Here is an 11,754-nt window from a genome sequence, read left to right as displayed (position 1 = left end):
GCCAAAGACTAGCACTTTTCTCACAAGGCCCTTCCCTCGACAAGGATGCTCCCCTTCTCAGCAATCACTCCTTCCTTCACCCGCCACTCCTCTGCTGACCTTGAAGGGATGTGTTGATTTATTTGTAAGATTCAATAATTATTTATAAGTGAATTAAATGTGTTAGGGCATTAATGGGAAATAACATCAAATGGTCCAAAGATTCTGCCAGTGTAAGAATGCTGGAGATTTCCTGTATTTACAAACTTTACGACAAATCCTCTATCCCAGTTATTGTTGCCCTGTTATAAAACACAGCACACGATTGCCCTCTTCTGTAGATGCAATGCATACAAAACAAGCACCTGATGGAGATTCGTATAAAAACAGCAACCGTCTAGGCTAAAGATATACACAAAATGCTGGAGTAACTCAGCGGGACAGGCAGCATCTCTGGAGCGAAGGAATGGGTAACATTTTGGGTCAAGACCCTTCTTCAGACCGTCTGGGCTATGTTTGTTTAGGCGTCTGCATAATTTTATTCCTGGTATCAAGTATTTACATTTTTTTGAACACTAACATTCTTACACCAGCATACCTGATATCAGCCAGGCAGATTTCCCACTACACTTCAATCCCCATGCCTCTGCCAGAGCTTTTATACATTGCCATTTAATTATTCGATAAGGAAGAAATCTTGTAATTAAATTAAATTTCTTTATTTATATAGCACATTTTTAGTCAACTTGCATTGACCCCAAAGTGCTTCACATAATTACATTCACACACACAGGCAAAGGTGGGTGAAGTGTCTTGCCCAAGGACACACACAGGCAAAGGTGGGTGAAGTGTCTTGCCCAAGGACACAACGACAGTATGCACTCCAAGCAGGATTCGAACCACTACCTTCCGGTTGCCAGCCGAACACTTAGCCCATTGTGCCATCTGTCGTGAAACTATAAATGTAACAGAACAGGATGTTTCCAGCACTATCCTTTGAAATGGAAGAACATTCAAGAAAATATTGAAAATACATTTTCTCAGAAAATATTGCATTCCATTCTATTTTCATGTAACCAAAATTCGGAGGCTGTCACTATTACCCTTCTACCAGCAGAGGGAGCAAGACTTCAGACAAACCTAATCCTTGAAGAGAATGTTGATTTTATTCTCAAGAAGACACAAACTGCTGGAGTAATGCCCCTGTCCCACTTAGGAAACCTGAACGGAAACCTCTGGAGACTTTGCGCCCCACCCAAGGTTTCCGTGCGGTTCCCGGAGGTTTTTGTCAGTCTCCCTAATGGTCGAAAGCGGTTTCCGCTTCTTCTATGATCTGGCGATTATTTCAAAAAATTCAAACCCAAATAGGTTGCCGTTTTAAAAATCGGTAATTTTTTGGTCGAAGCCGGTTGCCACGCTAGTTGAAGGTGGTTGCCGGAGGTTGCAGGTAGTGGAAGGTCAACCAATGATCATATTGAATGGCGGTGCAGGCTTGAAGGGCCGAATGGCCTACTCCTGCACCTATTTTCTATGTTTCTATGATTGTAGATACTTATGGAGCCAGGTGCACCATCCAGAATGTTGAAAGAAATAGTTGTGATCACTCTAGCCCAGATTACCGCATTAATACATTTCCTTCTTTGTATAAAAGCAAAGCTCCAGGAATCTCGTAGGTGTATGGTTCTGCTTAGAGATTCGAACAGTTCCAAAAGCACAGCATAATTTTCCAAACCCACGGTTACATAAAAACATAAACAAATGCTGTGCATTCATTCATCGTACCTGCTTTTAATAGTTCATGATCCCTTAAGCTGGCTCTGGCAGGAATGTTGAGTCTTGAAGCATTTTCTGTATATGAAAGATGAATGGAGCAGCAGGACAAAACACTAATAAATCTCATTATCCAGCAGCTGTTTGACCATTTTCATGATCAGTATGTCTGGAATTTGATTGATTTAAAAGATTCAGGTCAAAGCCTACTTTGTGCTTCATGTCAGGTTGGTGAGAGAAATGGTACGTTGTATTAAAGCCATCTGTTTCTTTGCACAATGGTAGTTTGTTGTTATGTTTTGGATAATTAATGGAACTGTTGATAGATCTGTTTACTCTTCTAACGAAGCTTTAAAGATCGTGTATTGGAAATCAAATCAATAAACCGCCCGTCTGGGAATTACACTATGATACTGTGATTGCTATTTTATTTCACTCTCTCTTCAGGAGTTGGAGTTGAACATGATCTATTTTAATGTATCAGTGCAGTACTGACGCACAGTTGCATTATTATAGACAATGGACAATAGGTGCAGGAGTAGGCCCTTCGAGCCAGCACCGCCATTCAATGTGATCATGGCTGATCATCCACAATCAGTACTCCGTTCCTGCCTTCTCCCCATATCCCCTGACTCCACTATCTTTAACGGCTCTATCTAACTCTCTCTTGAAAGCATCCAGAGAATTGACTTCCAGTGCCTTCTGAGACGGAGAATTCCATGGATTCACAACTCTCTGGGTGAAAAAGTTTTTCCTCATCTCCGTTCTAAATGGCTTACTCCTTATTCTTAAACTGAGGCCCCTGGTTCTGGATTCCCCCAACATCGGGAACATGTTTCCTACCTCTAGCGTGTCCAATCCCAACAGCGGAAATTGGAGGAACAGCACCTCATATTCCGTCTGGGGTCCTTGCGTCCCCTTGGCATCAACATTGAATTCTCCCAATTTGGCTAGCCCGTGCTGTCCCCTCCCCCCCTCCCCTTCCTTCACCCTCTAGCTGTCTCCTCCCATCCGCCCGCCCTCGGGCTCCTCCTCCTCCTCCCTTTGTCCTTCTTTCTTTCCCCACCCCCTATCAGTCTGAAGAAGGGTTTCAGCCCGAAACGTCGCCTATTTCCTTCGCTCCATAGATGCTGCTGCACCCGCTGAGTTCCTCCAGCAATTTTGTGTACCCTTAATTATCATATGTGTTTCAATAAGATGCCCTCTCATCCTTTTAAATTCCAGAATATACAAGCTCCATTCTATCAACATATGAGAGTCCCGCCATCCCTGGAATTAACTTTGTAAACCTACGCTGCACTCCCTCAATAGCAAGAATGTCCTTCCTCAAATTTGGAGCCCAAAACTGCATACAATACTCCAGCTGTGGTCTCACTAGGGCCCTGTACAACTGCAGAAGGAACCCTTTGCTCCTATATTCATCTCCTCTTGTTATGAAGGCCAACATGGCATTAGCTTTCTTCACTGGCTGCTGAACCTGCATGCTTACTCTCAGTGACTGATGAACAAGGACCCCCAGATCTCGTTGTACTTCCCCTCCTCCCAACTTGACACCATTCAGATAATAATCTGCCTTCCTGTTTTTGCCACCAAAGTGGATAACCTCACATTTATCTGCATTAAACTGCATCTGCCATTCATCTGCCCACTCATCCAGCCTGGAAACAAACCGGAGATAACCACCCTGGAGGTCCTGCTTTTCAGCCTTCTTCCGAGTTCTCCAAAGTCACGCTGCAGAATGTCTTTCCTCTTCTGCCCGACGTAATTTGTGCCGACATGCACTACCACTTCCGGCTGCTCACCTTCGCCCTTGAGGATGCCCTGTAATCGGTCCGTGACGTCCTGGATCCTGGCACCAGGGAGGCAACACACCATCCTTGAATCCCGCCTGTTGCCGTAGAAACCCCTGTCTGTACCTCTCACGATGGAGTCCCTGACTACCATGACTCTGCCTGACGTCTGTCTCTTCAGTTTTGCCTCCGCGCCATGTTTTGACTCACAGACCTGCTGAAAGTTATTTTTCATGTGACATTTAACTGGGGGAGATTTGCCTGTAAATATGTACATTCAAAATCTCTTGGCTTTTCATGACAAGAAGAGGCGAGTTTAACCAGGTATCTTGGTCCACCAGGTCAGATCATGGTGGCACAGCGGTAGAGTTGCTGCCTTACAACATTGGCGGCGTCGGGTTCCCGTGTCCGATCCCGACTATGGGTGCTGTCTGTGCGGAGTTTGTACGTTCTCCCTGTGACCTGCGTGGGTTTCTCCGAGATCTTCGGTTTCCTCCCGCACTCCAAAGACGTACAGGTTTGTAAGTTAATTGGCTTGGTGTAAGTGTAAATTATCCCTAGTGTAGGATAGTGTTAACATGCGGGGATCGCAGGTTGGTGCGGACCCGGTGGGCCGTGGGGCCTGTTTCTGCGCTGTGTCTCTATCTATCTGTTTAATTGTGGTGGCAGCATTAATGGTCAGACAGAATGATGATTGGGCAGGAGAATGGACACTCGTGTTGAAGCCCCCTCATCTTGCATGAAGAACTTCCTCAATAAACCATTAACAATGGAATTGTGCCTTTTCTGTATTATCACCGCCTCATCAGGTGAGTGCATTGAAGAGATGATATAAATGAGTTTTGGAGATGATTATTCAGGCTTCTGAAGCTTGCTCAGGTTTGGTTGAACTCGCCAAGATCCATTGATGAATTAAACGCATTATTGTCTCAGAGTCGTGTCAAGAAAGCACTCTTTGTCAGGGCTACATTCCAGAATATTGTTCCATGCAGGGAAAAACACATTTTCGCTCAGATGCCAGCAGCCAAGATTATAAACACCGCAACCTTGGCGTGATCTTTGATTCCACCCTCTCCCTTGAGCCTCACATCCGCCATGTCATTAAAACCTCCTTCTTTCATCTCCGCAACATCGCCAAACTCAGACCCTCTCTCACACCGCCCGCTGCTGAAAGTCTCCTTCATCTCCTCCTGACTGGACTACTGCAACTCACTTCTCCTTGGCATCAGCTCCACCTACATCAACCGACTCCAACTGGTCCAGAACGCAGCCGCCCGACTCATCACCCACACCAAATCCTGGCATCACATCACTCCAGTCCTCAAACAACTTCACTGGCTTCCCATCTCCCACCAGATCAACTACAAAATCCTGATCCTCACCTACAAAGCCCTCCACCATCTGGCCCCCCCATATCTCACTGACCTCCTCTCCCCCTACCAACCCTCACGGTCCCTCAGATCCACATCAGCCGGTCTCCTCTCCATCCACAAGTCCAACCTCCGCAGTTTTGGGGACAGAGCCTTCTCCAGGGCAGCTCCCAGGCTCTGGAACTCCCTCCCCCAACTGATCCGCAATTCCGTGTCCCTCACCATCTTCCAGTCCCGCCTCAAGACCCATCTCTTCACCTCTGCCTATCCTTAGCCCCACGTCCCCCTCCCTTTTCATCTGTGCATTAATTGCCTCGTATTGTGTTTTGTATTGAATTCTGTCTTTACTTTGTGTACTAGTCATGTCTCTACTATTTATTTCATTCCCCTTACATGTTTTTGCTCTACCTGCTAAATTTTTGTAAGGTGTCCTTGAGACTCTTGAAAGGCGCCCATAAATAAAATGTATTATTATTATTATTATTAAGGTTTTCCAAACATCATTAACTCTGGCATTTTATCACCACAGAGTTGCCTTGAGACCCTGTCCGACACATCCTGCTGTCTCTGATTCTCTTTCTGCTACTTCAAAAACACAGCTTTTCATCACTTGGGTAATTATCCCATACCATCTGCCACACAGGGGTCCGGTGGGTGGGTGGGTGAGTGAAAGAAGTGGTGCCTAAAGGTTTGTTTGTATTTCAAGCATAAACTAAAGCAGGGTGACCTAGATAAGAAACAACAGTCTCCAGTATCTCATTACCATGATATGCAGCAGCCCTGAGCCTACTGGATGCCTTGTTTATTCTTGCTGTCAAATGTCAGATCAGCAGGTAGCTTTAACAAGTCAGAAATCTTGATTCCGTGTGTGACATGAAGGTGATGAAATAACAGACATCTCAACTCTTATCAAATACTGTTATGTGGTTAAGCTCAGCCCATGGGATCATCAAGGGGCCAGATGCAGATCAGTGAACATTCATTTATCTGCCAGGCTCCTTCACAAAGAGAAATGTATTTTCATTTGCAATTGGAACACGGGCCAGAAATGGACCTCTTGGATTTGCAGATCAAATGAGTGACTAAATAATGTCCCAGGTACTAAGTAAGTGCACTGAATGTGACTTCTTTCAAAGCTGCAAGGGGCTCGATCATCAACATGTACAAGCATGGTGCTTTTAAACCTTCCAATATTGCTGCATATGTTTAGAACAGGTTCTTTGTTCCACAGTGGGGGAGCACAACAAAGACAATCATCAGAAGACATTATCATTAGCTTATTCTCACATTCCTTCTTTTGTAGAACACTTTCTCCATTGTGCCTTCTGGGCACACAATCCTCACAAACTCAAATTTGGAGAACCAGGTCCACTTTAAACCTCACCAAAGCACCTCTCCGTTGCCCTGTGAAGGCTTGTTGCTGCATGTGTGGTTTCTATTATCCATGGGCAATGTTTTCACAACTGCATCTGATGGAAATGGTGCCAATGTGAGTGCTGACAACCGTGTGTGTGTTAAGTGCGATCTGTTTAGTCGGTGACTGATCACATTCGCCGATTGGACTTGTGATAACAACAAGCAAATATGTTGTGCTAACTGTACGTATTTCTGAGCTGTAATCTTCAAATTCAACATTAAACTAACATCTGCTGTTAAGGTGATTGTAAAATTCCCTTTGGTTGTCTTGGAATGCCAGCAAATAATGGTGGTGTTCACTAGCCTTTTTCAACTAACTAATCACAATCATAATAATCATAATAGTACTTTATTAGCCAAGTATGTTTTGCAACATACGAGGAATTTGATTTACCATAAAAGTCAAAGTCAAAGTCAAAGTAGCTTTTATTGTCATTCAGACCTTGCGTTCTGAACGAAATGTCATTGCCTTGCAGTCCTACATATAGTAAAAATGACAAAAACACAAATTAACATCCACCACAGTGAGTTAGTTCACCAGGCACCTCCTCACTGTGATGGAAGGCAAAAGTCTTAAGTCTTTGTCTCTTCCCTTCTTATTCTCCCTCTGCGCCGAGGCGATCCAGGCTTCGGATGTTGTGACCCCACCGGGCGATGGTAAGTAATGTCAGTCCCGCGGCTGAATCCGAGCTCCGCGAACGGGCCGGTTCAACTCCTCGGCCCAGGGTGGTGGAAGCTGCCGAAGCTGCGGCCCTCCAGTCCAGTGGTCCAAGTCATACCAATAAAGAACAACAAGACACCCAAATAAATTTTTAACATGAACATTCACCACATCGACTCCCCCACATTCCTCACTGTGATGGAAGGCAAAACGACTTCAATCTTCTTCCCTTCTACCACTACTGAATCAGACCGTCAGGCTTTTCAGATTACCCTTCATACCTTATTGGTTGTAAAGGTTTTGGGAAATTCTAAGTACATGAAGAACACTATCTAAAAAAACGTTCACTGTTTAGTTGTTTAGAGATACAGCGCAGAAAGGCCCTTCGGCCAACCAAGTTCATGCCAACAAGTGATCCCCGTACATTAACACTATTCCACACACTAGGGACGACAGATGGCACAATGGGCTAAGTGTTCGGCTGGCAACCGGAAGGTAGCTGGTACGAATCCCGCTTGGAGTGCATACTGTCGTTGTGTCCTTGGGCAAGACACTTCACCCACCTTTGCCTGTGTGTGTGGATGTAATTATGTGAAGCACTTTGGGGTCAATGCAAGTTGACTAAAAATGTGCTATATAAATAAAGAAATTTAATTTAATTTAATTTAATTTTAATTTAGGGATAAATTATATTTTCTACCAATGCCAATTAACCAACAAACCTCTACGTCTTTGGAGTGTTGGAGGAAACCGGAGCACCCAAGGAAAACCCATGCGGAGATGTACAAAATTATGCCCCTGTCCCACTTAGGAAACCTGAACGGAAACCTCTGGAGACTTTGCGCCCCACCCCAAGGTTTCCGTGCGGTTCCCGGAGGTTTTTGTCAGTCTCCCTACCTGCTTCCACTACCTGCAACCTCCGGCAACCACCTGCAACCTCCGGGAACCGCACGGAAACCTTGGGTGGGGCGCAAAGTCTCCAGAGGTTTCCGTTCAGGTTTCCCAAGTGGGACAGGGGCATTTCAGTCAACACTCAATAGTTAGGGTCGATCCTGGGTCTCAGGCACTGTAAGGCAGCAACTCTACTGCTGTGCCACCACAGTAGTACAATCTGGTAGAATAAAAGAAACTAAGATTTACAGCAATGAATACCTATCCAAAGGCCATTGGTTTATTGAACTTAAAACTTCCTCACTTACTAATACCACCGTTTGACTAAACCTTGCTGGTAAATACTGAAGATATTCACCAAATGCTGGAGTAACTCAGCGGGACAGGCAGCATCTCTGGAGAGAAGGAATGGGTGATGTTTCGGGTCGAGACCCTTCTTCTGACTGAGAGTCAGGGGGAGAGAGGTCTAAAGATATGGAAGGGACTGATATCCTTCATTCACTCTACACTGACCACTGCAAGACAGGACCCTGAATTTATATATTTTTGTGATTATCTAACCGTGTAAATCATCAGAAAAATGCTTATAAAAGATTTACATCTTCAAAGAACAATATAACACACAAATTCTTCTCGGGGTATATATATCATCACCTCATGAGATGGAAACCATTGATATACCAGAAACAAACTTCACGCCTGTCAGTTACCAGAAGGTTTGTGTTTGTGAAAGAGAGATGGTTGTGATTATCAAGAGGTTGCAGCTGAATCTGAGGAAGAAAAGAACTGGGGCAGATCTTAATATCATCAAAATGTTGGTATCAAGATATAACAACGGGATAGTTAGCGTCATGCCTGCTTAGTGCAAGGGTATGGGGTCTGATATTTTTAAGTGCATGATAGCCAAAGCATAGTATTTGTTAGAACTAATTGTTAGAAATATTTGTGCCTCAACCGACCAGCTCTTGCATTCTATGCCCCGGCTAATAAGTCAACTGTACTCTTAGTAAATGCCAGGTGAAAAACACTGCTTAAGAATCAATCAACAGTCTTCTCTGTCACGTGTAGGTATGGGAATCTCAAAGTCGCTGGGAGTGTTGCAGCTTCACTGAAATTTCCCCAGAAGAACTGGTTGTGGAATGAATAAATGGCATAGAAACATAGAAAATAGGTGCAGGAGTAGGCCATTCGGGCCCTTCGAGCCTGCACCGCCATTCGATATGATCATGGCTGATCATCCAACTCAGTATCCTGTACCTGCCTTCTCTCCATACCCCCTGATCTCTTTAGCCACAAGGGCCACATCTAACTCCCTCTTAAATATAGCCAATGAACTGGCCTCAACTACCTTCTGTGGCAGAGAATTCCACAGATTCACCACTCTCTGTGTGAAAAATGTTTTTCTTATCTCGGTCCTCAGTCCCATGGAATTGCAGGAACGAACACCATGGAGAGGATGAGTGATCTATTACCTCCATAACCGATGGGAAGATGGTTTATTGCCTTAATGAGTGGGCAACACCTTTGGTAATGCTACTCCCCTTCATACCACACTACATTTCTAGTCCTGATCAGTTCTAGTTCCCTACAGCCATCAGGCTATTAAACATGATAACAAATGAGCTCTGAACTGCAACAGACCATTATTATTATTATTATTGCACGATATTTGTTATATATTGGATATGTGTGCCTGTGTAAACACACACTGAATCTTTTTTCATCTCCCGTTATGTAGTATGTTTACATATTCTATTGTGCTGCAGCAAGTAAGAATTTCATTGTCCTATCTGGGACATATGACAATAAAACACTCTTGATTCTTACTCTAGGCTCAGGGCAAGTCTCACAGACTTCCGATCAGGGCTGCTAATTATGAGCTGACACCTGGGTGCATAATGTTGATGAGAAAGGTCCACAAATAGGAAAATGTGTGAACATTCTTCACCAAAATTTGATGTCATGGCAAGCTTCTATCAAATTAAAATACTCATTACGCAATTTATAGAGGCTGAAGCTGGAAATATGCCTTTGCACGATAACATCAAAGCAGTTCACAGCACAAGGACTATGAACATCAACTAGTCAAAAGAAAGGTTCCTCCCAGATTCATGTGTTATAAACAAGTATTTATATTGTGATTGAGAATATTTCAAAGGAGCAGCTGGAAGATAGGGTCTAAGATCATTAGCCAGTTGATTGGACTAATGGCTGGGTGCATGCTTAAATACATTATTAAAAACTCCAGGAAAGTGTAGTCATTGACAATTTTCTCTTGAAATGCTATGTTCTTGCCCATATGTATATCTATGTTAAGAAAGTTGTACTTGATAAATCTACCCGAGCAGAGACATTAGGACTGAAGAAATGAGATAAATCAAGATCTCTGAACTCGATGGTACACAAAAATGCTGAAGAAGCTCAGCGGGTGCAGCAGCATCTATGGAGTGAAGGAGATAGGCAATATTTCGGGCCGAGACCCTTCTTCAGACTGATAAGGGGTGGGGGGAGGCGGGGAGTAGAAAGGAAAAAGGAGGAAGAGGGAGGAAAAGTTTCTCCAGCATTTTTGTATACCTTCGATTTTCCAGCATCTGCAGTTCCTTCTTAAACTCTCTGAGCTCTATGATCCTTTGGGAGATCACCTGGAAACAGAAGGATGGTTTTTATCAGGTGACGCACATGGATTGATATTGGGAAACTGCTGTGGGTACATATGTGATTGCTTAGCTGTGTGGTAACTATGGAAACACATGATGAATCTGCAATGAAGAACAGATCTTCAATTACTTGAAGAAGGATATCGTGACTCAGGAGCGTGGGATAAGGTTTTTAATAATGTTGACACTGACAAGCCCCATTGAGAAACCAATCTGGTTGTTTCTGTAATAGCACCATTTGGCAACATTTAAGAGAGATTAAAATGGGAAGAGAGAAATTTTAGATTTACAAGTTTAGGCATTTTGTAATCTTCCAGTCTCAATACTGTACTTATTAGGACCCAACAGTCTTAATAACCCCCTGGGTTTATTAAGGCCCTTGGGTGGCACAGCGGGAGAGTTGGAACCAGCCATTTCTGTGGTAAGTTATCTATATTGACTCAGTATTTCTCCTCTGACATGTTTTATCTGCTTGGCATTTGCTAAAGCTCTAACCTTCATTTCACAGTTGTTGTAGGTTTCCTTATTTGTTTTCTCTCTTTCCATTCTCATTTACTAACCTACCCACCAGATGGAAAGGTGAGAAGATAAGCCTCATCTGTAGCTTTACTAGCCACTTCAACATTGTGCTTCTCTCTCTCAGAGATCTTGACCCAAAGCCCATTCCTTCTATCCTGTCCGGCTGAGTTACTCCAGCATTTTGTGTCTATCTTTTCAGGGTTATCCATTTTGCTGGACCAACCAACAGAGGCCAAGGACTCCTTCGGCCCGAAACGTTGCCTATTTTCTTCGCTCCATAGATGCTGCTGCACCCGCTGAGTTTCTCCAGCATTTTTGTGTACCTTCGATTTTCCAGCATCTGCAGTTCCTTCTTAAGCACTCCTCCCACAGCCTTGTTTACTGAGTTACTCCAGCTTTTTGTATTTCCCTGTAATTCCTTGTTTCTCCAGTGTTGGGAACATTGATACCTGCAGCACGGAGGGTGTGACTGCAAACGTCTGCTTCTCTGCAAAACATGAAACGCAACCCATGTTTATTGATCAGATACGAGTAATTGACTGCCCAAGCTGGCTAACTCCTTGCAGGCGTGGTTTATTTAAAAGCTATAAAGCAGAGTGGGGGGGGGGGGGGTTCTCCACACATTTCTGGCTTCAGGGCTCAGCTGAAACTTTCCTTTCCCCTGTGATTCACTCCTCCACTCCTCCACCCCTCCCCCTACC

This window comes from Amblyraja radiata, chromosome 26, assembly GCF_010909765.2.
Source record: "Amblyraja radiata isolate CabotCenter1 chromosome 26, sAmbRad1.1.pri, whole genome shotgun sequence".
Classification (NCBI taxonomy): domain Eukaryota; kingdom Metazoa; phylum Chordata; class Chondrichthyes; order Rajiformes; family Rajidae; genus Amblyraja; species Amblyraja radiata.
Note: the sequence above shows the minus strand (reverse complement) of the source record.